The 23859-nt window shown below is 39.0% G+C and overlaps 1 protein-coding gene across 4 annotated transcripts in view; it reads right to left on the bottom strand.

Annotated features, from left to right (window-relative positions):
* GLRA2 (glycine receptor alpha 2) overlaps positions 1–23859 on the bottom strand; it is a 321026-nt gene that overhangs the window by 43733 nt on the left and 253434 nt on the right. The window lies entirely within an intron of this gene.

Below are 23859 nucleotides of genomic sequence, written 5' to 3'. Positions count from 1 at the left end.
AGACCAAAGGTAGATAAAACCACAAAGATGGTGAAAAAACAGAGCAGAAAAGCTGAAAATCCTAAAAATCAGAGCACCTCTCCCCCTCCAAATGAACGCAGCTCCTCGCCAGCAATGGAACAAAGCTGGATGGAGAATGACTTTGACGAGTTGAGAGGAGGCTTGAGATGATCAAACTTCTCCAAGTTAAAGGAGGAAGTTCGAACCCATCACAAAGAAGCTAAAAACCTTCAAAAAAGATTAAATGAATGGCTAAGTAGAATAAACAGTGTAGAGAAGTCCTTGAATGACCTGATAGAGCTGAAAACCATGGCGCAAGAATTACGTGACGCATGCACAAGCTTCAGTAGCCAATTCGATCAACTGGAAGAAAGGGTATCAGTGATTCAAGATCAAATTAATGAAATGAAGCGAGAAGAGAAGCTTAGAGAAAAAAGAGTAAAAAGAAATGAACAAAGCCTCTAAGAAATATGAGACTATGTGAAAAGACCAAATCTGCATCTGATTGGTGTACCTGAAAGTGACGAGGATAATGGAACCAAGTTGGAAAACACTCTTCAGGATATTATACAGGAAAACTTCCCCAACCTAGCAAGGCAGGCCAACATTCAAATTCAGGAAATACAGAGAATGCCACAAAGATACTCCTCGAGAAGAGCAACGCCAAGACAGATAACTGTCAGATTCAACAAAGCTGAAATGAAGGAAAAAATGTTAAGGGCAACCAAAGAGAAAGGTCGGGTTACCCACAAAGGGAAGCCCATCAGACTAACAGCAGATCTCTTGGCAGAAACTCTACAAGCCAGAAGAGAGTGGGGAACAATATTCACTATTCTTAAAGAAAAGAATTTTCAACCCAGAATATCATATCCAGCCAAACTAAGCTTCATAAGTGAAGGAGAAATAAAATCCTTTACAGACAAGCAAATGCTGAGAGATTTTGTCACCACCAGGCCTGCCCTAAAAGAGCTCCTGAAGGAAGCACTAAACATGGAAAGGAACAACTAGTACCAGCCACTGCAAAAACAAAGACCATCGACGCTAGGAAGAAACTGCATCAACTAACGAGCAAAATAACCAGCTAACATCATAATGACAGGATCAAATTCACACATAACAATATTAACCTTAAATGTAAATGGGCTTAATGCTCCAATTAAAAGACACAGACTGGCAAATTGGATAAAGAGTCAAGACCCATCAGTGTGCTGTATTCAAGAGACCCATCTCACATGCAGAGACACACATAGGCTCAAAATAAAGGGATGGAGGAAGATCTACGAAGCAAATGGAAAACGAAAAAAAAAGGCAGGACTTGCAATCCTAGTCTCTCATAAAACAGACTTTAAACCAACAAAGATCAGAAGAGAAAAAGAAGGCCATTACATAATGGTAAAGGGATCAATTCAACAAGAAGAGCTAAGTGTCCTAAAGCTATATGCACTCAACACAGGAGCACCCAGATTCATAAAGCAAGTCCTTAGAGACCTACAAAGAGACTTAGACTCCCACACAATAATAATGGGAGACTTTAACACCCCACTGTCAACATTAGAAAGGTCAACGAGACAGAAAGTTAACAAGGATATCCAGGAATTGAACTCAGCTCTGCACCAAGCAGACCTAATAGACATCTACAGAACTCTCCACCCCAAATCAGCAGACTATACATTCTTCTCAGCACCACATCACACTTATTCCAAAATTACTTCCACATAGTTGGAAGTAAAGCACTCCTCAGCAAATGTAAAAGAACAGAAATCATTACAAACTGTCTCTCAGACCACAGTGCAATCAAACTAGAACTCAGGATTAAGAAACTCACTCAAAACTACACAACTACATGGAAACTGAACAACCTGTTCCTGAATGACTACTGGGTACATAACGAAATGAAGGCAGAAATAAAGATGTTCTTTGAAACCAATGAGAACAAAGACACAACATACCAGAATCTCTGGGACACATTTAAAGCAGTGTGTAGAGGGAAATTTATAGCACTAAATGCCACAAGAGAAAGCAGGAAAGATCTAAAATTGACAACCCAACATCAGAATTAAAAGAACTAGAGAAGCAAGAGCAAACACATTCAGAAGCTAGCATAAGGCAAGAAATAACTGAGATCAGAGCAGAACTGAAGGAGATAGACACACAAAAAACCCTTTGAAAAATCAGTGAATCCAGGAGCTGGTTTTTTGAAATGATCAACAAAATTGATAGACCACCAGCAAGACTAAGAAGAAAAGAGAGAAGAATCAAATAGACACAATAAAAAATGACAAAGGGGATATCACCACCGATCCCACAGAAATACAAACTACCATCAGAGAATACTATAAACACCTATACGCAAGTAAACTAGAAAATCTAGAAGAAATGGTTAAATTCCTGGACACATACACCCTCCCAAGACAAAACCAGGAAGAAGTTGAATCCCTAAATAGACCAATAACAGGCTCTGAAATTGAGGCAATAATTAATAGCCTACCAACCAAAAAAAGTCCAGGACCAGATGGATTCACAGCCGAATTCTACCAGAGGTACAAGGAGGAGATGGTACCACTCTTTCTGAAACTATTGCCATCAATAGAAAAAGAGGGAATCCTCCCTAAGTCATTTTATGAGGCCAGCATCATCCTGATACCAAAGCCTGGCAGAGACACAACAAAAAAAGAGAATTTTAGACCAATATCCCTGATGAACAGCGATGCAAAAATCCTCAATAAAATACTGGCAAACCGAATCCAGCAGCACATCAAAAAGCTTATCCACCATGATCAAGTGGGCTTCATCCCTGGGATGCAAGGCTGGTTCAACATACGCAAATCAATAAATGTAATCCAGCGTATAAACAGAACCAAAGACAAACCACATGATTATCTCAATAGATGCAGAAAAGGCCTTTGACAAAATTCAACAGCCCTTCATGCTAAAAACTCTCAATAAATTAGGTGTTGATGGGACATATCTCAAAATAATAAGAGCTATCTATGACAAACCCACAGCCAATATCATACTGAATGGGCAAAAACTGGAAGCATTCCCTTTGAAAACTGGCACAAGATAGGGATGCCCTCTCTCACCACTCCTATTCAACATAGGGTTGGAAGTTCTGGCCAGGGCAATCAGGCAGGAGAAGGAAATAAAGGGTATTCAATTAGGAAAAGAGGAAATCAAATTGTCCCTGTTTGTAGATGAGATGATTTTATCTTTAGAAAACCCCATGGTCTCAGCCCAAAATCTCCTTAAGCTGATAAGCAACTTCAGCAAAGTCTCAGGATACAAAATCAATGTGCAAAAATCACAAGCATTCTTATACACCAATACCAGACAAACAGAGAGCCAAATCATGAGTGAACTCCCATTCACAATTGCTTCAAAGAGAATAAAATACCTAGGAATCCAACTTACAAGGGATGTGAAAGACCTCTTCAAGGAGAACTACAAACCACTGCTCAATGAAATAAAAGAGGACCCAAACAAATGGAAGAACATTCCATGCTCATGGATAGGAAGAATCAATATCCTGAAAATGGCCATACTGCCCAAGGTAATTTATAGATTCAATGCCATCCCCATCAAGCTACCAATGACTTTCTTCACAGAATTGGAAAAAACTACTTTAAAGTTCGCATGGAACCAAAAAAGAACCTGCATCGCCAAGTCAATCCTAAGCGAAAAGAACAAAGCTGGAGGCATCATGCTACCTGACTTCGAACTATACTACAAGGCTATAGTAACCAAAACAGCATGGTACTGGTACCAAAACAGAGATCTAGACCAATGGAACAGAACAGAGCCCTCAGAAATAATACCACACATCTACAACCATCTGATCTTTGAGAAACCTGGCAAAAACAAGAAAAGGGGAAAGGATTCCCTATTTATTCATTTATTTTTTATTTTTTTATTTTTGAAACCCAAGTTTTACTATTCTGTACATTCACGTAGCAAAATCCCATGAAATTAATGTCATAGACATTATAGGCCCATAATAAAATTCTTAGCTAAGAATTCTCCATGGCCCTACTGATTCTGCTTTTTTTTTATTATTATACTTTAAGTTTTAGGGTACGTGTGCACAATGTGCAGGTTAGTTACATATGTATACATGTGCCATGCTGGTGCACTGCATTAAATAGGATTCCCTATTTAATAAATGGTGCTGGGAAAATTGGCTAGCCATATGTAGAAAGCTGAAACTGGATCCCTTCCTTACACCTTATACAAAAATTAATTCAAGATGGATTAAAGACTTAAATGTTAGACCTAAAACCATAAAGACCCTAGAAGGAAACCTAGGCAATACCATTAGGACATAGGCATGGGCAAGGACTTCATGTCTACAACACCAAAAGCAATGGCAACAAAAGACAAAATTGACAAATGGGATCTAATTAAACTAAAGAGCTTCTGCCCAGCAAAAGAAACTACCATCAGAGTGAACAGGCAACCTACAGAATGGGAGAAAATTTTTGCAATCTACTCATCTGACAAAGGGCTAATATCCAGAATCTACAATGAACTCAAACAAATTTACAAGAAAAAAACAACCCCATCAACAAGTGGGCAAAGGACATGAACAGACACTTCTCAAAAGAAGACATTTATGCAGCCAACAGACATATGAAAAAATGCTCATCATCACTGGCCATCAGAGAAATGCAAATCAAAAGCACAATGAGATACCATCTCACACCAGTTAGAATGGCCATCATTAAAAAGTCAGGAAACAACAGGTGCTGGAGAGGATGTGGAGAAATAGGAACACTTTTACACTGCTGGTGAGACTGTAAATTAGTTCAACCATTGTGGAGGACAGTGTGGCGATTCCTCAAGGATCTAGAACTAGAAATACCATTTGACCCAGCCACCCCATTACTGGGTATATACCCAAAGGATTATAAATCATGCTTCTATAAAGACAGATGCACACGTATGTTTATTGCGGCACTATTCACAATAGCAAAGACTTGGAACCAACTCAAATGTCCATCAATGATAGACTGGATTAGGAAAATGTGGCATATATACACCATGGAATACTATGCAGCCATAAAAAAGGATGAGTTCATGTCCTTTGTAGGGACATGGATGAAGCTGGAAACCATCATTCTCAGCAAACTATTGCAAGGACAAAAATCAAACACCGCATATTCTCACTCATAGGTGGGAATTGAACAATGAGAACGCTTGGACACAGGAAGGGGAACATCACACACCGGGGCCTGTCGTGGGGTGGGGGGAGGGGGGAAGGAAAGCATTAGGAGATATACGTAATGTAAATGATGAGTTATCGCGTGCAGCACACCAACATGGCACATGTATACATATGTAACAAACCCGCACGTTGTACACATGTACCCTAGAACTTAAAGTATAATTAAAAAGAAAGATTTTAAAATAGTTTCAAACACAGAATAAGTCCTTATAAATGTTTGCAATTATTTGGCCATAGAAGGGTGTGATTTTGTTAATGGATAAATTTTGGAAGAGACAAAAATTAATAAGGAACATAAAACTCACCCACAATCATAATATATTCTAATTATTATTTTTAAGATCACCACCTGCCTTACACTATTTGTCTAAAACGATCTGAAGTACTTGTGTCAGTTCCACATGTGTTGTGATAAAATGATCTAGCACTTTGTTATCTCCAGTCTTTTAAACATATTATTCTTCCTACCTGGGATGGTTATTCCCACTCCTGATTAATAGATGCCTCAGAATTCTTTAGGACTTAGCCAAGATATCAGTTCCCCTGGGAATATCCCGACCTTTCCCCTTTCTCTCATCTGAGTTAGGGGCCACGTTTCTTTGTTCCCTTATCACTCTCTATTGAACTTATCTGTTCCTTCTTAGCCCACTTTTGACATGGAAGATGTCCCTCATCTCACTCAACTTACAATTTTATATATATTTATATATATATATACACACACATACATATATAAATACATATATACACACATAAATATACATATATATACACACACATATACATATATATATATAAATTTTTTTTTTTTTAAGATGGTGTCTCGCACTGTTGCCCAGGCTGGAGTGCAGTGGCACGATCTCGGCTCACTGCAACCTCTGCCTCCCAGGATCAAATGATTCTCCTGCCTCAGCCTGCCGAGTAACTGGGATTACAGGCATGTGCCACCACACCTGGCTAACTTTTGTATTTTTTAGTAGAGACAGGGTTTCACCATGTTGCCCAGGCTGGTCTCAAACTGCTGACCTCAAATGATTTGCCCATCTCAGCCTCCTAAAGTGCTGGAATTACAGGCATGAGCCACTGTGCCCAGCCAGTTATATTTTAAAGTATTCCCTGACCCTACTCTTAGACTGTAGGTTTATTGTTTTGTTTTTATTTTTAGTTTAGGCCCTGTGCAGTATTACTTTGTATCACCAGCACAGGACCTAGCAAATAGTGCATAGGCAGTAGTTATGTGGGATGGATAGATGGATTGGTAGATAAATACATGGTGGATGGATCTATGATGGATGGACTGATGGTTGAATGAATGAATGAATTGAATGAAAGAAGGAAGGAAGGAAGAAAGGAAGGAAAGGAAGGAAATATCTAGCTATTTTTGCATCTTTGTGCTTTAATTTAAACAGTTATGAATGATATACTGTTACCCACGATTGTATATATTTGATACTTCTAAGAGTGTACTATTAGTGAGTTTTTATTCTCTCAGCTCGCCTAACATTCCTGGAACATTTGCTTCCTTAATAGTTTGTCTTGTATTTGCTCTTCTGAAACACCAACATGGCACATGTATACATATGTAACAAACCCGCCACGTTTTGCACCTTTACCCTAGAACTTAAAGTATAATTAAGTTATACTATTTTCCTGTAATAATAGAACATTACCAATCACAGCATTTCCAGTTATATATTATTCAGATGGCCCATAAATGTTTTAAGACCCAATAATGAGAGGAATGTGTTAATGCCCGAGATATGTGCCTACCAAGAGCTAAGTCCAGTAGAGCTGACCATCATTCCTCCTCTTCCTGGTGTTTACAGCATTCAGTAATTTGTACACCTTTTCCCCATCTTCTAGCAATCAGCAGACCAAGCTCATATTTGGCTTCTTTTATAGCTGCTCATAAATGAGTCCTTTCAGTCTCTTAATCATTTTGGTTGCTCTCAGAGTTTCCTCCAAATCATGAACATCTTTCCATCATTGAAGTGCTGGCATTAAATGCATTATTCACATGGATTTAGAGGGTGTTGTGAGACATCTATCACATATGATGTGATGTTCCTTGGTGCTGGTTTCTCAGAACTGAAATGCCTTTTTGTTGCTTTTACCCAGCTCTGATGTCAGATTCTCTTCTTTCAGCTGCTAATCCTTAGATGTTTTGAGCTCACATCTTCCCCTGTTACATTATTTTTATGATTCTTGGGCTTACAAGATTCCTTCTTGAACTACTTTACTACAAACTTGCAAGATAGTTTTAAAAGGTAATGAAGTTCTCAAAATGCTGTTATGATTAACTAAGTTGGTATCTTTTCAGGCATGTTTAATTCAGAAAAACAAAAACAAACATTGAGAGCATACTACATGGAAGGCCGTACTAGGTGCTGGTGGGAAATGGGGTAAAAGATACAAAGATGACTAAGAAGTATATTAATTCTCCCCAGGACTTCCCAGATTATATTTCAGGGGACCCCACTCATGCTGTGCTCCAGAAAGTATCATTCACATAGATCATGGAGCAGCATATTATAGTCCATGGATCAAATTCAGTCCACTGCCTGTTTTATAAATAAAGTTTTATTTGAAGACAGCCATATTCATTCATTTACATATTGTCTGTGGATACTTTTGAACTAAAATGGTACAGTTGAGTAGTTGTGACAGAAACCAAATGGCCACAAAGCCTAAAATACCATATGGCTCTTTACAGAAAACATTTTCCAGCCTCTGACCTAGACTTTAGTGTTATCTTGTTTTTCTTGGGGTTGTACATCTTAGTGGCCCTGCTTCACCACTTAAGAATCCCATGGTCTACTGAGGGAAACAGTCACATGAACATATAAGTGATATAAAGTAGATGGTTCCACATGACAAAGCAAAGGAAGGACAAAAAGTCGGTAGAATACGGGGAGGTTAATGTCGATGGAAAAATCAGTAAAGGCTTTATTCCGAGGTGGTGTAGCACTTGTTTTAGGGCTTGAGGAGAGCCAGGTCTTTGGCGGGTAGAAGAAGCTGTAAAATCAAAGCCATAAAGATGGGAGAGAGTATGGTGGTCTTGCGAATAATGAGCAACCCAGTGACCGGGATATGCTGGGCACCTGGGAGTTAACGGTGAGGGGTGGACAGTTAGGCCGGGCTGGCAAAAGAAGGCATTGAAAGCCAAGCTGATAGGTTTGGGGTTTCAAAAATTTGTAAAGATAAGCTAATGATGGTTTTGAGGTGGAGTATAGATGTATAAGGTGTCTTTCTTTCTTTCTTTTTCTTTTTTTTTTTTTTTTTAACAATTATCATGATGCTCTTTGCCTCTGATGAAAGCAAGAGTCTTAGCAAAGTAGACATTATCCTCCTTATGGAAATTTACCTTCCGTCTTCTTGGCACTTTCACCTCTATATAGGTTGGTTCTCTTCTAGGCTCTCCAACATCTCTGAATCATCTGATCTTCCTTACTCTCTTTGGGACATCTTATTCCATTTGGTATTTCCATTTCTTGAACTCTCCTCCTCAGTTTTCACTCTATCTTCATATCCTCAATGAATTAATCCACTCCTATAGCTTTCTTCTTATTTCTGTGTGTCAGGGTGGTGGTGGTGGTGGTGGTGGTGGTGTGTATGTTGAGCACTATAACAGAGACTGGCTATATTCTTCTAAATTTCATTTCCTCTACCAGTAAGCTGGATTTGCCACTTCTTTTGGATCCTCCATGGAATGTAGGCAGAAGTTATACATGTTAGGACCTCTAAAATCTTCCATGAGGCCCTTAAGACTATACCTTCTGCAGCCACCTTAGATGTCACCTGTTTAAGATGGCAGTGCCATAAGATGGAAGAAGCCTGGATCCCCAAAAGACCTAGGGCCACCAACCCCATAGTAGACTTTAATGTGAGTGAGAAGGAAATTTTTATTTTGTCAAGCTACAGGAATAAGAAGAAAGCTATAGGAGTGGATAAATTCATTGAGGGTATGAAGGTTTTGTGTTTCCAAAGCTCTCAAATTATTCCCTCAGCCCTGACCTCACAGCAGCATTCTGTGATAATACTAAAATAGCTAGTTAGTATTTGCAAAATTAAACATATTAAATGCCACCTCCTTCTTATTCATCTCATTTAAATCTTTCTTCTCACTAGCAACCTGGTTTTACCACTGTTTCCCCCTCCATTGTCTTCATCTCTAATACTCAATCTATTGCACAGACTCAACATTTCTCTCTGTAAAGCAATCCTGGGTTTACTCTTTACTCTCTCCATTCCAAAGATGTCACTTTAATCCTATCCATCAACACCTAATGCCTGGTTATTATAACAACTTCCTAACCAGTCCCCCTGCATTCAGTTCTTCCCCATGGCACCTAGTCTTTTGCTTCTGTGAAATTAAATTTAAAACACCAATTTCATTTTGAAACACATCTGCTTAGGAATTACTGTGGCTGCCTATTGCAGTCTCTGGTATTCAAGGCCTCGCACAGCATGTGTCTACCCTAGTTAATCAATCTTATTGCACTCTTTCATAACACAAGCTTGGTGTTTTGTTTAAACAATTTTGCTTAGCCCTGAGTAAGCCAAATCCATTCCCACTGATGACTTTGTCTACAGCAGTAGTTCCTAAATGAGGTTGACTTTTCACTCCAGGGGACATTTGGCAATGTCTGGAGATATTTTTGATTGTCACAACCAGGGAGCAGTGCTATTGGCATCTAGTAGTTGAGGTCACGGATGCTTCTAAACATCCTATTATGCACAGGACAGCATCCAAAACAAAGACTTATCCAGTCAAAACGCTAATAATTCTGAGGTTGGAAAACCCTGAGAGAGAGAAAGCAAAAACAAAAACAAACAAACAAAAAACCGAGGTAACTATATCCAGTCCAGTGGTTCTCAACCAGAAGTGATGTTGCTCTGAAGAACATTCAGCAGTGTCAGAAGATGTTTTTGGTTGTTCCATCTGGGAAGTAAAGAGTTGCTCTGGTTTCTAGTGTGTTGAGGCCAGGGATGCTGTTAAATACCCAGCAATGCAAAGGACAGCTCTTTATGACAAATAATTACCCAGTCCCAAATGTTAATAGTGTTATAAGGTGGAAAAACCCTGGTCTACACTCTTCTCCCAGCATAGAAACATTTCCCACATTTTATATCTGTTTATTTCCAGATAATTCTTCAAGGAGTAGACCAAATTCCATCCCCAAGGTGATAATTTCTTTGCCTATTCTAGCCCACGGTCGTCTTGCCCGTCTTTAGAATTTGTAACGCACTTAAAGATAGAATCATCCAGTTTAGTCTTCGCTTCATGCATATGTGTTTTATCCACCCAACTAAAGTATAGGATACTTGGGGGAATATAGATCCAGTAATGTCTTCTGTATCCATGCCACCAAGGACAAGTTTTTGTGCATACAGTAAGTGTCCCTGTAAGTTTTTGTTGACTGTCAAATTTTCCAAGTGCTATATAAATTCAAATTCCTTTCACAATTATTGCTTTATATAAAGGGTAAGCTATAAAAAAAAAGACAACTAAAAAGAAGAAAAATGTAGTTTTGGTCTTTTAGAGATGATAGTTGTTGATATCCAAATTACTCTGGATTTATTTTCATTAAGGGAAAGGAGAATACTTATTATTTAGATGACTTTATAACTTATGTAGTTTGCAAATATATCTGGTGGGAAAGTAGAACCAGTCAAGTGGTTTAGGGTTTCATGGTGCTAGATAAGCATTTATCTGTTGTTTGAACAGATAAGTGAGATGGTGGAATTTGGTTAGTTGCTCAGTTGTTTCACATTGTATAGACATTTCTTAGAGGTGTTTCCCATTAATATTCTTTTTAATACTGTCTTGGCATTTTTGAAAACTTTGGCAAGTTTTATTGAGTCAATTATTTTCATGAATTACATCATTAGTTCAGTTTCAAAGTAGAAAATCAAGTCATGAATTTATTTACTTTAGCCCCACAATTTGTTTTGTCTGTGTTCAGAGACTATACTGTTTCCTGTGCCATGAAGCCAGTTGATGTTATTGGTTGGGACATTTTCTACATGATGTTTATCCCCAGGACAGAAGAATGAGTCACCATTGTACAAGGATTACTTGAATGTCCTTACAGCTTGGATACCCTCTCCATTCCTCATGGGCAAGGCACTTCCATGTGATAATGTGCCAACTAAAGTATATCCACATTCCCAGCCCCTAGGCTGACCCCAGAGAACTGCGACATTCCTCCAGCAGCTAATCAAGGAGGATTGCTAATGAATGTGTACAGAGAGCAGTTCACTACAGTGGAGAAAAATCACAAATGACTATGATCAAGTGTTGTTTTGTAATAGAAAAGAAAGAAACAAAATGGAATTCATAGGGCAATCTCAAAATATTCAGATATTCCTTCTTTAAGTGGAATGATTCCTCATATCCACCTGCTTGAGTCAATGTTTAATTATTCTCCACAATATATCCATGTAACAAAATTGCACTTGTGCCACTTACATTTATACAAATAAAAATGTTTAATTATTCTCAAACTATGCCTGAAAACTATTGGTAAAGCAGAATAGAAGTTTTTTCTTCTGTACGGTACAATTTCATTTTATCTAATTTATATGTGGAAAATATGTAATTAACCTTGATTAATGCAGCTGTTGAAATGAGAGATACCTGTTGGCCACAGTAGCCTGAGATGTGTTTCTATTACATAAAATAGAAGGCTTTGGTAGCTCCAATCAACTTATCTTTTATTGAGTGCTATAAAGTATACCATCATGCTTTCCATTCCCATTTTGGGGGGAAATTAGTTTATTAAATGCATATCTAAACTTTATATAGCTAGTAATTAACAGAGGTGGGAATGAGAATTCTGGCTTTGCTTTTTCTGTTTGATCTCTTACCTATATTCAGTAACTGTATCACGAGAAAAAAATATAGTCAAGTTAATCCTGGTGCCAAAGATTCATGGTGCTGTACAATTTCATGTTTATAGTTTCACTGCCAACTTGCCATTTTTATTGCCTAATTAAGGAGCTCACACCTGCCATTTAATGCTGGGGAAATCAGATTTCCTTGGCAGAGATGGATGATGACAGCACTGACTACCTGGCCCATCCCAGTGTCACCACCCTCACCCCATTTTCTCTCCATATCTAATATTGTTGAGTTCTAAACTGAGTAGTTGAGTAAAGAGTTACTTATTAAAGTGCTGTTTGCAGACATAGACACTGAGTGTCAATGCCTCCAAGCCTGGTATCTGCAGGAACCAACCAATTATAAATGGACCTTTGGGGACCAATTAGTTTGTTGGGCATTGGATGGTACACAGGCCTAGTGAGTTGATATTCTTTCCAAAGATGAATACTTTTCTCTCCATTATGGTGGTCAGAAAATTGTTTAAAGTAGCTTGCCAAAACTTACTATCCATGTGAGTTTCATGAGTGGAGAGGTACAAGAAGAGTAAAACTGCCAGCCCTAGAATACACAAGCCACACCAGGTGATATCCATTGTTAGAGGCACCATAGGGACACTCTGCAGAAAGGCACCTCTAAGTCTCAGCCTCCTGCAAATGTAGGCATCTGAGAGAGTCAAGGTGAAGGAGGGTTAGCATCTGGAGGAAGTAGGGCAATGCAGCATCTTCTTCCCTGTGCTTATGTCTGCCACGTCACTACATTTTTGGCTGATAGACAAGCACATTGATTCCTGCCATAGTCTACTTCCTGTGCCTGCACCTTCAGTGACAAAACAAGTGATGTATGTTTATTATCTAACAAGGGCAGGAATAAGGGGGAAGTGGGGATTCGGAACAAATTGCCCACTGGTGGAAAAACAATCTCAATGAAGAAAAGACCCAATTGGGTGATCTCAGTATTGGAAAGACAACAATGGGCTTTGGGGAGATGATGAGATGATGCTTCACTTAATAAATGTTTGTGTAGTCAGAGAGTGTGTGTGTTTGTGTGTGTGTGCATGGGAGAGAGAGAGAGAGAAAGGAGAAAGAGAGAAAGGGAAGAGAAAAACTGGGAGACTATGAAGATATGGAAGAAAGAAAAAAAAGGAAAAATAATGAATATTTTTGAAGCTAGACCAACGTGGATTTGAATCCTAGGTGAATGACCAATGAATTTGGAAAAATTACTTAACCTTTTTGAATCTTGATTTCTTCATATCAAAGTAGGGGCCCACACATTCCAGTTTCATGGGGTCATTGAAAGATTGAATAAGATACTTTATGTAAAACTTAACACTCATTTGGCAGATTGTAGATTCTCAGACACATTGGCTTGTAAGGGATGAGCCCCTGAAGACATTGCATAATTCAAAACATGCATAATTCAAGGCAGTTTTCCCCACAGGAATAATGTAAAGTAAAATATCTTGTATTTCATGTTTTGTGCATGGACTAAGACTTTGTTAGTATTTTTATATTGCTTTGCTTTAAATTCACATAATCTAAGTTCACATAAATGGAACTTCATTGCAGTGAGCACTCCTGTATATCATGGGGACTGATATATGCTGTTACAAAAAGAAAACAGAACAAAATCACCACCACCACTATCATCAACAAAAAGCTTACACCACCACCATTCTATGAGTTATCTCCATTATAAGGATAAGGAAACTGAGTTCACTCATTAACTTTACCAAGATCACACAGCAAAAGAATGGTTGAGCTGCGATTTGCATTAAATCTGGCTTGACTCCAAATTCTGTGCTTTTCTGCCTCACTGACCCCTGTGGGAACCTCCCTCTCTGGTGATGAGTCAGAAGAATTACTCACAGACTGTGCTTACACCAGATGACAACATCTGATGTGGAAAAGAGGTGAGAAGGTGCATGCAGTGGGACTGGCAAGCAAGAAACAGCAGTAGCACTGTCACAACTGCAGCTATGGACATACTGTGAAGATAAGTGTTCATAGATGGCAGATAACCGCAATCTTCATTTGTTTTCTCAGTCAGCAATTAGTGCCTCGACTACTTGTATACTATTTGTGCATTTACTCCCTACTCTAACCCAGGTTCAAAATTCATACTTACAAGCAAGGAAATAAAAGAGGGAAGTTTAATAACTGTTATTTGGAAAGGCCTTGGAATGGTCGGTAAGGTTTATAGTGATGGGTAGAGGAATATGGAAAAGCTGACAGGTCTCCACTCCCTGGACTGAGCTTGTTGGTTTGTGATTTCCAAGTTGCCTATGCCTCCTATAGTGGGATGAGGAGCCAAATCAGGAAGGAAGCAGTGGCCAAACCTTTCACCCCTGACCATTTCTCAAACTCTGAACCTTACCAGAGTGAGTGGGTGTACCTGTGTTAAGTGACTATGTGCAGATGCGTCATCATCTCATAACAATTATGGATGATGTACTCCTGAGATGAACAGTGGGTAAGATATGTAGGGAATGGGTGATTCTGGAGTACAAAATAGAGGCAGTCTTAGAAGCCCAGTTCAACTTGCAGTGATGGAGAAATCATTTCCCCAAAATACCCAGAATCTTGTGATAACTCCAGGATACAAAGAGGCCCCTGCTGGTGCTGAACTTCTCCACCAATGCACCTGAACTCTCTGAGCACTGTGATGCTACATCCTGGGGATGAGAACAGGGATTCCTTTAGTGGAGGGCCATAGAGTATTTAACATATGAGAGTATAGTGTGAAATATGAATTTCAATTGAATGGTAGAGTCAGTGGTAGCCGAGAAGCTTTCCCACCCAGACTCTGGCTTGTGGACTGATTTAGTGTCAGCTCTGTACTTTAATGTGAGCTCACAGTGGAGGCCGCAGATCATCAAGGATGTCTCGATAGGAGCCAACTTGCCAGACACCTTCCCTTCTTGGCATGGGACTCTGGGCGCTCAAGCCTAGTGTGTTCTAACCTAAAGCTCTTGAAGTTAATCAGCTACCTACTGTTTCATACTATTCAAAGTGAAACTGAAATGGAAAAATTCCAGGCATCCACCATGCTCCAGGTTCCATGTGGGGAGGAGAAAACAAGAAAAGGAGCTACAGGTCAGTCAAAGGTTTGTAATTAATGTGGTTCAAAAGCTTCTGGCTGGGCTGTTGATCTCACTTTTTGTTAGTTATAAATTACCAAAGATTATGTCTCTACTATATCCACTTCCTATAGTTGAGCAGCATTTTGATACAAGTCAGCTCCATTCCTTTCTCCTTAACAAAAAAACCAGAAGCACAAATCACCCACTAATAGTTAAATACCTATTTGCAATAGATACTAGCCTACAGGAGTCTGTAATGATTAAAAAGAAATCCTACTGCCTCTTGAGTAAAATGACATAAGTAGATGTGTAAGCTCTTTGAAGAAATAAAAGGCCATGCCATCAGATAGCATTATTATTTTTCAATATGGAAGTGTACAGAATGCTTAAAAGATAAAGTGTAAGTGTGAAAATATTTTGGTTGGGCTCATTGAGTGCCTCAGTTTCTAACATATCAGTTGCATACATCTGCTTCAGAAAGTTTAGATCAATCTCAGCCCCTTGGCGGAAATCAATCCAGTATGACTATCTAAAGTAAGAGAAAGCAGCAAGGCTGTGTTGGAGAGAGCCATGAGAAGATGCCAAAAATGTGGACCTCAGCTTTGCCACTGGCTCACATTGCAAATTTGGGCACATCATCTCACGATTTGGGGTCTCACACTCCCACTTGGGATATAAAAGGATCAGGCTGATAATTTCTAAGGGTTCTGCTATTCTAAGATTCTGTGACTCAAGGGAAATAAAAAGTGATGAGAGAGGAAACCACGTCAATAGCAGTATGGGTTCCCAATTTCAAGGTGATCAGAGCTGTGAGTCCCAGTAACAGCCTTCAGGCCCTCTACTCTGCATTCTTAGCACTTTCAGTATCATCTGATAATGTCTATTCATTGAATGCCTCTATGTGCCAGGCAAGACTTGCCTAAAATAGTGAAGTCCTTGCTTAGAAGCAAATAGTACTAATTCAGGAAAAACAATTGCATGTGCAATACTATGTGCATAACAGATACACTGAGTTTACTTGCAGATTCAATGGACAATTCTCACATAAAACCTCAGCAACTCACCCCAAGCTCTGCTTTTCTGCCTAAGAGATTTCTCTGGTACCTTGGAAACTTTCTTGACATGCATGCAAGGAAGCCTAGAACACTACCAGGGGCAGTCCTCGACCATGGAAGGATGGGGGTTGGTGGATAAAGACCCTGGATTTCCTGGTACTTGTTGGGGCAAGTCTGAAGAGAATTCTACACAGTTTTTGGAGGATCCCTAGCATAATTGAACACTAGTTGTCCCTCATGGTAACCAACTCAATAATACACTTGTTTGCCTTTTCTCTTTTCACTATTTACATTCCACATTCTCTCTTGTCTTTCTTGTCACCATCTTTCAAATAAACTGCATCCAAATGCTTGTCACAGGGTCTGCAGTTTACTGAAACAAATGACTCAAACCCCAAATTAGATCAGGAGAGCCTATCACAAAAATGATGCCTGCCACATCATTGCCATTTAGAACCAGGATAGCAAAGAAACACATCCTGAAAATTTTTTTCTTACTAGCAAATATCCTATGCCTGGCTGGCTTGCCCATCACCAGTAAGAATGGAGTGTTGACATGAATCAAAAAACATTCTTCAAGCAGTAAGTACCAAATCAATTTAGGACCTATATTGCCCATATGATTTAACACCCATCACTTCCCTTTTTGCTCTGCACAGCTAGTTTTAAATTTATAAAATTAGAATAATGGAGCTGAAACAGAAACTAGTATTTCCTGTCTAATACTGTGTGAGAATCATTCAGCATATGCCAACTCTCCTGGGGTCAGATAATGAGAGCACCTTATTTGCAGAAATGTTATATAAATAATCTGTCCCACCCTGAGCTCCTTAGGAGGACAGAATCACAGTTACATTTTGAGCCTATAAGGATGTGGATATTACCAAAGTACAAATTACTCCTGTTGACAGGACATCAGTTAAAGATTTTAACAGTGATATGGTTTGGCTGTGTCCCCACCCAAATCTTATCTTAAATTTCCATGTGTTATGGGAGGGACCTGGTGGGAGGTAATTGAATCGTGGGGGCAGGTCTTTCCCGTGCTGTTGTCATGAGAGTGAATAAGTCTCACGAGATCTGGTGGTTTTAAAAATGAGAGTTTCTCTGCACAAGCTCTCTTTTGCCTGCTGCCATCCACATAAGATGTGACTTGCTTCTCCTTGCCTTCCACCATGATTGTGAGGCCTCCCCAGCCACGTGGGACTATAAGTCCATTAAACCTCTTTCTTTTCTAAATTGCCCAGTCTTAGATATGTCTTTATCAGCAGTGTGAAAACAAACTAATACAGTAAATTGGTACAATAGAGTGGGGCGTTGCTGAAAAGATAGCCAAAAATATGGAAGTGACTTTGGAACTGGATAACAGGCAAAGGTTGGAACAGTTTGGAGGGCTCAGAAGACAGGAAAATATAGGAAAGTTTGGAACTTCCTAGAGACTTGTTGAATGGCTTTGACAAAAATGCCGATAGTGATATGAACAATAAGGTCCAGGCTGAGGTGGTCTCAGGTGGAGATAAGAAACTTGTTGGGAACCAGAGCAAAGGTGACTCTTATTATGTTTTAGCAAAGAGACTGCCGGCATTTTGCCCCTGGCCTAGAGATTTGTGGAACTTTGAACTTGAGAGAGATGATTTAGGGTATCTTGTAGAAGAAATTTCTAAGCAGCAAAGCATTCAAGAGGTGACTTCGGTGTTGTTAAAGGCATTCAGTTTCAAAAGGGAAACAGCATAAAAGTTTGGAAAATTTGCAGCCTGACAATGTAATAGAAAAGTAAATCCCATTTTCTGAGGAGAAATTCAAGCTGTCTGCAGAAATCTGCATAAGTAACGAGGAGCCAAATATTAATCACCAAGACAATGAAGAAAATGTCTCCAGGGCATGTTGGAGACCTTTGCAGCAGCCCCTCCCATCACAGGCCCAGAGGCCTAGGAGGAAAATGTGGTTTCATGGGTTGGGCCTGGGGTCCCTGTGCTGTTTGCAGCGTGCAGCCTCGGGACTTGGTGACCTGCATCCCAGCCACTCCAGCTGTGGCTGAAAGGGGCCAACATAGAGCTCAGGCTGTGGCTTCAGAGGGTGCAAGCCTCAAGCCTTGGCAGCTTCCACGTGGTGTTGAACCTGTGAGTACACAAAAGTCAAGAGCTGAGGTTTGGGAACCTAGATTTCAGAAGAGGTATAGAAACACCTGGATGCCCAAGCAGAAGTTTGCTGTAGGGTTGATGTTCTCATGGAGAACCTCTGCTAGGGCAGTGAAGAAGTGAAATGTGGGTTGGGAGCCCCCACACAGAGTCCCTACTGAGACACCACCTAGTGCACCTGTGAGAAGAGGGCCACCGTCCTTCCGACCCCAGAATGATAGCTCCACTGACAGCTTGTACTGTACACCTGGAAAAGCTGCAGACATTCAACGCCAGCCTGTGAAAATAGCCAGGAGGGAGGCTGTACCTTGCAAATCCACAGGGGCAGAAGCTGCCTGAGACCATGGGAACCCATCTCTTGCATCAGAGTCACCTGGATGTGAGACATGGAGTCAAAGGAGATCATTTTGGAGCTTTTAAGATTTGACTGCCCTGCTGAATTTTGGACTTGCATGGGGCCTGTAGCCCCTTTGTTTTGACCAATTTTTCCCATTTGGAATGGCTGTATTTGCCCAATGCCTGTATCCCGATTGTATCTAGGAAGTAACTAACTTGTTTTTGATTTTACAGGCTCATAGGTGGAAGGAACTTGCCTTGTCTCAGATGAGACTTTGGACTGTGGACTTTTGAGTTAATGGTGAAATAAGACTTTGGGGGACTGTTGGGAAGGTATGATTGGTTTTGAAATGTGAGGACATGAGATTTAGAGGGGCTAGGGGCAGAATGATATGGTTTGGCTGTCTCCCCACCAAAAATTTCATCTTGAATTTCCACGTGTTGCGGGAGCGACCCAGTGGGAGGTAATTGAATCATGGGGGCAGGTCTTTCCCATGCTATTCTCATGATAGTAAATAAGTCTCACGACATCTGATGATTTTAAAAATGGGAGTCTCCCTGCACAAGCTCTCTTCTCTAGTTTGCTGCCATGGAAGATGTGCCTTTCATCTTCTGCCATGGCTGTGAAGCCTCCCCTGCCACATGGAACTGTAAGTCAATTAAACCTCTTTCTTTTGTAAATTGCCCAGTCTTCAGTATGTCTGTATCAGCAGTGTGAAAATGGACTAATACAAACAGCATTACACTAAAAGACCAATGCAGAGTTAGTTTTATTACAATAGTGTGTGGTAGGCAGCCTTCTAAAATGGGCCCCAATGATTCGTGTCTCTTGGTATTCATGTGCTTGGATAATCTTCTCCCCTTGACTGTGGGCTGACCTACTGACTTGTTTCTAACAAATACAATGTGTCAAAATTGATGGGATGTTACTTCCACAATTAGGTTATAAAAGACTGCCTTCCATCTTGCTTGCACTTTCTTTCGTGCTGGCACTCTCTTGCTGGCTCTTCTCATGTTGCCTTTGTGGAGAGGGCTACCTAGCAAGGAACTGAGGGTAGCATTCAGCCAATAGCCAGTGAAGAGCTGAGGCCTCAGTCTGACAGCACAGGAGGAATTGAATCTTGCCAACAACTATATGAGTGAGCTTTGGAAGTAGATCCTTCTCTAGTTGAGCCTTCATGTGAGACTACAGCCTCGGCTATGAAATCATGTGAGATTTCAGCCTTGTGGGAGACTCTGAAAGAGAGGTTCCAGCTGAGTTGTGCCTGGATTCCTAACCCATAGAAACTACAAGATAAAAATGCTCATAAAAACTGTAAGATTAAAATATTGTTTAAGCCACTAAAATCTGGCAGAAATTTGTTATGCAGCAATTGACAGTTAATATATGTTATCTTTGTTGTGGAGGAGAGAGAAAGAAATATAGATAAAAAGGATGAGAAAAGGGAGATAAGTTGCTTATTTTGGGCCTCATGAATCCAGAATTTGGAAAAATTTGATTTTTTTTCTTTACTATTTAAAGAGAAAAGTTCAGTTTAAAAATAATAAGCAAGGTATCTGGGAGGATAATTAATCAGTATAAGAGAAGAAAAACCATAATATATTCATTTTTAATCTATTCATTCAAGTAGGCTCCATGCTTGAACATGTATAAAAGTAGCTATTCAAAATCAGTTTACCTAAGCTGAAGTCCAGGAGTCATCAAACTACTGTCCATCAGTTAAATCTGTTCTGCTACCTGCTTTTGCAAATACAGTTTAATTAGAACAAAGCCATACCCATTGATTTACATATTCTCTATGGCTCTCTAGTGTCCACTTACAATGGTAGAGTTGAGTAGCTGCAACAGAGAACTTGAAGCCCAGAAAGCCTAAAATGTTATCTATTTATCTCTTTATAGAAAAAAGTATTATGAATTCCTGCTTTAATCCTATATTTTAATTCAAGCTAATCATTACCTAATATAGTCTGAATCAACAAATTTTCTCTAATTTTAATGATCATAAAAAGTAAAACTGGATAATTCATATCTTAAAACATTTCATTGTAAGGGTTTATTATAGAATCACTTAAATAAATTCTCATCTCAATTTCCACTTGTCATTGTATACACAGATATGGGGCCCCAAAATGAATTGCATATTTTCAGCAGTAAGTCAACAAATCACTGTAGACTGTTCCTTGTGTGTGAAATGCTGAGAAGTATACAAAGATAATTAACATTTGGTTCCTGCCCTTGTGTAATCTGTTTTACAGAGGTAAATAAATACAAGAGAGTAGATGATTGACTTGCACTCTATCAGTGCTGAGTTAGAGTGGTGATAAACCCTGTAAGCACTAGTATTGGACTTTGAGGGTCTAAATCCTGTCTTGCCTCTTCCTAGCTGTACAGTTTGGACACAATACTTAATGACTCTGTGCTTCAGTTTTCTCAGCTGAAAAATGAGGATAATAATGGAGCCCACCTAATAGGTTTGCTGTAAGTATTGAGATATCTGTGAAATAACAAGCAGGTAGTGCTTTAGAACTGGGCCTGGTACCTTGTAAATGCTCAAACATGTTAACTCTCATCATCATGGTGGAATTACCTTTTATACTTCTATCCGGCCATTAGAATCAATGCCTTGAGTGCTGCAAATTAGTTAGATTAATTAATAGTTTCATCCAATTTAGGATCTTCATTAAAGTTAAATGTGGGAGTCATTCTTGTGTGACTTCTTCCTGGATAGTAGCACTTAAGAGATATGGGAAAACTGCTGTATCTTGACATCAATGCTATCAGAGAGGGGCTAACTTTCCTGCTACAATTCTTGCTTTAAAATTACTGTTTCGTTTGAAACAGCTCAGTTTTACCTTTACATCTAAAACTATTAATTATTAATTTTCAGAAAGCCAGGCAAAATTATTTCCATGGAATTTTGGATAAACTGTATATCAACTGTATAGTCTCTCAAATGCTAGAGATCCATTTATGCTTTTATAATGCATAATTGAATTTGATCTTTACCATAAACATTTGTTGAGCTTTATCCAATGTTATGACTCATAGTGGTGATAATGAAGGCTTTTCATTAATGAGTAACATTATGAAAATACCAAGTTTGTATAATTTTGCCTGATTTTCTCTCACATGAAGCACATTGTCACTGTGAACAATTATTATTATTATGTATTTTGTGCAGGATAAATTAATTTTTCAAAAAGTTAATATGTAACTCATTCTATCTCTACATACAATACTTGTGCAAATACTGAGGTCAGAGAGCTTGAGAGATTTTCCCAGTCTCAAAGAACTAGTTAAGAGAAAAACCAAGCCTGGAGCTAGATTCTTGGTCCAGCTTTATTTCCACTGTGACATCACATACTCATTCTAGTTTTACCACTTGGAATATCTTTTATTTTACTCTAATTCTTTCAGCATTAGTTTTCCTGGTATCTTGCACCTAACAATTAATAAGAATATTTGATTAACCTACACTACCTTTTTCCAGGGGATTTATGTCTATGGAAAGAACATGGACCAGATGATCTCTTAGGCCTTTCTCCATTCTTTGTCTTTGATCATTGATAACCTATTTCTGTATTATCCACTGTTAAGATGATTTGTGCCATACCTCAGTGCTGTGGATGGTCAAAGACTGACTATACATCCCCTCCACCATGCCATCTGCCCTTTGAGGATTTATTATGAATTCAATATTTGCCTTGCTTACCCTCAGCAATTCTCCAGTGGTGATTGGGGTTATTTAAAATAATTTACAAAGGCTAAATGACAGAACTTCAGAGCTGAGACAACTTTCTAAATCAGCTAATGGAATTTATCATTTTTCAGATGAGGAAACGAAAGGGAAAGGGCAAGACTGTATATGGCCGCCTCCAATAAACTATGCTGATTCCATGCATTCACAAAGTATGATTAGGCATGAAAGTGGAAGAGCTATTCAGAAGATGTATTTAGATTAGCAGGCTCCCATTTGGCAATGAAAATATGCCCTGAAAAATTAAGTCGATAGAGTCAGTCACAACTCCTTGCAAGTTACTTTAATAAAACCAATACTCTACTCAACTGAGACTGGCCTAATTGGAATTTTCATTGCAAAAGGGAGAAAAGGACTGAGGAAGTTTCTAAACATTGAAACCAGAATAATAATATGATATTAGTGGTGTCTTCAGAGGCAGGGTACAAAATTAGGGAAATAGGTAATGCTGGTGATGAACACTGGCCCATTTGCCATTTTTCCTGTTGCAGATTGGCTGATGGCGTGCTACTGATCCATATCGGAGTACCACCGTGTTAGGCTGCCAGTGTCTGACTGAGAATTATAGAACTTGTTTGGAAGATTTTCCATTTGCCAGACACCTCCAATGTATCTATAATATTTTCTTCCCAGTGTCTCCTTCCCTGACCCCTCCCCTCCAGCCTTCTCTTTAAAGAGAAATTCTAAATGGGAGAAAGTTATAAAATACTCATCCATTCATTCAACAAATGATTTTGAGGTCATTCTATGTGCTAACAGCTGTCAGGTCCTGTTTTCAAGGACCTTGAATGTATGGACAAGTAAATTATAATGCAATGCAAGAATTGTTAAAGTAGCAGGAAGTACAGGTGCTAGAAAAGCAGAGAAAAGGAGATCATCTGGCCTCAGGTTGTGCAAGTTTGAGAAAATATCTATGGAAATCTCTAGTAAGCTGACAGCTGAAGGGAGATCAAATGGAAGATCTAAGTAACATAAGCAACACGGAAAATCTAACCGGTATTTTCTGAATTCTGTAAATAAAGAATATGCCTTCTTTGCAAGTACCCATAGAATATTCATAAAAATCAACCATGTACTAGACTGCAAAGACAATCTCAATAAACTTCAAAAATTAAAAACAATATAGCAAATATTTTCCCATAATGTGATAAAACTAAAAATAAAACAACAAAATGTAAGAAATAAAAAGATTTTGCTTTCTGGGGAAAGCATGAATTTCTTAGTCCTTGAACCAAAGAAGAAATACAAGCTGAAATTGCACAGTGTCTAAAAAATAGTAATAAAGCAATTTGTACCACAATTTATATGACCTATCTAGAGACATACTCAGAATGAGATTTAATATTTTTATCAGTAAACAACAAAATGAACTAGGGAAAAATAGAA

This window comes from Gorilla gorilla, chromosome X (genome assembly GCF_029281585.2).
Source record: "Gorilla gorilla gorilla isolate KB3781 chromosome X, NHGRI_mGorGor1-v2.1_pri, whole genome shotgun sequence".
Lineage (NCBI taxonomy): Eukaryota > Metazoa > Chordata > Mammalia > Primates > Hominidae > Gorilla > Gorilla gorilla.
Note: the sequence above shows the minus strand (reverse complement) of the source record. Positions and strands in the feature narration are given on the sequence as shown.